Below are 3,224 nucleotides of genomic sequence, written 5' to 3'. Positions count from 1 at the left end.
TGGCATTGATGCTAGCATCGAAGCTGGCATTGATGCTAGCATCGAAGCTGGCATTGATGCTAGCATCGATGCTCGATCGATGCTCCTATCAAAATTCTAACTTCATAGATTGATTCGTCTCATCGTGATAGGTGATTTTCATATACTATATGTTAAATTCCGCCTTCCAGATTAGGAGATATCATCGTTTCTTTACAGCCAACCATCTTGAATATGATTTCTTTTTATATTGGATTTTTAATTTTCTCTGGTTCTACATGGTACTCAGCTTGATTCTGGGCTTCAATAAAATATTACAAAATTTGAAAGTTGGAGTCTTTTGGGTTTTTATTCATAATTTCTTCATTAACCTGCCATTAAATATAAAAAATAATTATTAGTGGTATATTTATTCATGTAAAATATATAATGAGGGTATAAAATTGTAATAAAAATAAGATTATCAGTGGTTCGTGTGTGCCACCATGGTTCGTGTGTGCCACCATGGTTCGTTTTCACTGTTCTTCGATTGCCGCCGCCGCTGTCCCTCTCCTCTAGGTATTTTTTACGTTAATTTTTTATAGCAATTATTATGATTTATTATTTTATTTTGTTTGAATTACTCAAATTCAAAGCCCTAATTAACCTTATACCTAATACAATCCCTAACTTAAAAACCCTAATTCAAACCTAATAAATCTAACAAGAATTGTCTGTAGGATCTGAAATAAATACACTAGAACACTAGAGGATGGGTGAATAGTATTCTTTTAAAATTTATGCAAAGTAGATTATAAATTGTAAAGAAAAATAGCAATCTCAGAAATTCATAATCACAAACACAAGGTTTTATACTGGTTCTACCAATCCGGTGTACATCCAGTCCCTAAGCAAATCCTGCTTGAGAGTTTCCACTATGATTTTGAATAAACTTACAAAATCAAAAGCAAACCTGACCAATTTGTAAGTCCCTGCAAATTACAACACCAATTGACAAACACCTTGCCAATTTGCACACCAATCTCTAAACCATGAGATTATCACCTCTCACAACTTGAGAGAACTTTTAAAACAACAATTTCAATTCCTATAAGCCTTGATTTGTAGTGTAGTATAGTAGTGGCTTATGAATGATTCTCACTTCTGTAAATTGCCTAAACAATAAGTATTTGAATGAGATTCAAAGGCAATTTCAGAAACTTTTCTTTTTCTCAAAATCTGAATATTTTTCACTTGAAAAAATACACAAAGATCAAAGCTTATGGGTATGTCAATCTCTGCATTTTTTCTGAACAAATAACGTATTTATAGCCCTTGAAAAGACAATTTTTTTTAACTTTAAAAACGTTTAAAAACGGCTATAAACTGTCATAAATTCGAACTTTGAATTCTGGAAAAACTATATCTGTAGTCGACTACAATACAGATTAGTCGACTACACTGAGTTTAAACAGACTCTGTGTATCAGAAAATTTCTCAGTAGTCGACTACAATGCTCATTAGTCGACTACACTGTATTTTGACAGAAACTTGAAAAATGAATTTTACCTTCAGTAGTCGACTATAATGTTGATTAGTCGACTATACTGTAAAATAACAGAAACTTATGTTTCTGTCAAACACTTAAGTAGTCGACTATAATCCATATTAGTCGACTATACTGTAAATTTACAGAAACATATATTTAAGTCTTATACACGAGTAGTCGACTATTATTCTAATTAGTCGACTACTAAGAGTAAAAAACATGAACTAAAAAGTTTTTATATTCAATTTTTAACTATAATTCTAATGGTTAACATAGGGGATTTCTATAGTTAACCAACACACTAAGCCTGTGTTAGTGTGTTCTAATATTGTGTGTGTGCGTGTGTGTGATCAAGGCTTGTACAATAATTCTAAGTAAAGAAAATATAAAATACATTATCTCATATGTTCTTCATCTTCTTCACTTCATAATGTCTTGAGATCAACTTGCACTTGTTCATATTTTGATATTGAAATCTGCATATAAAAGTTAGTGCATTTGTATATAATTGTTATCATCAAAATACTATCATGTGTTGGCCTCTTTGTTTTGATGATGTTTAACAAATAATTTATCACTAATGTTGTTTGTCTAGTATTGATATATTTTTATTTATTATAGACAAACAACGAGTTGGAGGATGGATGGATTGCGCCATAACGATCATATCAAATGGAGGTTGGTGGAATGCCGGGTTGAAGCCTTGCAATTCAAAGTTAAAGATCAAGTTCAAGCTTCATCCGTATGTGTGCCAAGTTGAGCTACAATGAAGATCAAGATCAAGCTTGGGTAATCTAGTTTAGATTTTATATTATGTGTGTTAAGTACCTTAAGCTCAACATCATATACACACACGTATTTTGGTTTCTATGTATATATATAGTTATATATATACATGCATGGTTTTGAGTTTTTATGCTTTAGACACACTTGCAAAATACATGAGTTTTCACAAATGGAAATTCAATTTGAGAAATTCTTTTTCTAACATGTTTGTTTTCATGTTTATAAACATTTCGCAAAGTGAGTTTTTACAAATGGAAATTCAATTTGAGAAATTCTTTTTCTAACATGTTTGTTTTCATGTTTATAAACATTTCGCAAAGTTTCATCAAGTTTGGAATTGATTTGTTATGTTTAATGGAATTTATAAAATCATATTTTTGTTCGTGCACATGTTCGTGCATGTTTTACAAAACATATTGGGGATTTGAAATAATCAATCAAACCCTTGTCCTTCTGGACCTTGTGTTGAAAGTAGGAAAGTAGGAAATTCACCACAAATTAGTTCAAAACTTGTAAAAGAGTAAAGGAGATGAACACACAAGATTTAACGAGGTTCGGCAAACGTGCCTACGTCCTCGGGAGCCACACCATATAATTCTTTTATTAATTGAAGAAGAAATATAATCTCTCAAACTAGGGTTTTATCTCTCTGAGATTCTCTCTCTTTTCTACAGTCAAAAGCTCTCTTTTTCGTGTTCTTTCAAGCCCTAAAAACGTTTAGGTATATATAGAGTCCTGGAAGAAACAGAATCCAAAACAGATAATAAAACTGTCTGACTGCGTCGCAGTCGACCGTGACGATCGACCGTGACGGTCGACCGCGTAGGTATTACGGTCGTCCGTATCAAACGACAGAGCCCAAAAAATCCTACAGGCTATCCACGGTTGACCGCGACTGTCGACCGAACCAAAACCCGAGACCAAAATCTAT

Source organism: Asparagus officinalis, chromosome 5 (assembly GCF_001876935.1).
Source record: "Asparagus officinalis chromosome 5, Aspof.V1, whole genome shotgun sequence".
Taxonomy (NCBI): domain Eukaryota; kingdom Viridiplantae; phylum Streptophyta; class Magnoliopsida; order Asparagales; family Asparagaceae; genus Asparagus; species Asparagus officinalis.
The sequence above is the reverse complement of the archived record's forward strand: the minus strand, read 5'-3'. Positions refer to the sequence as shown.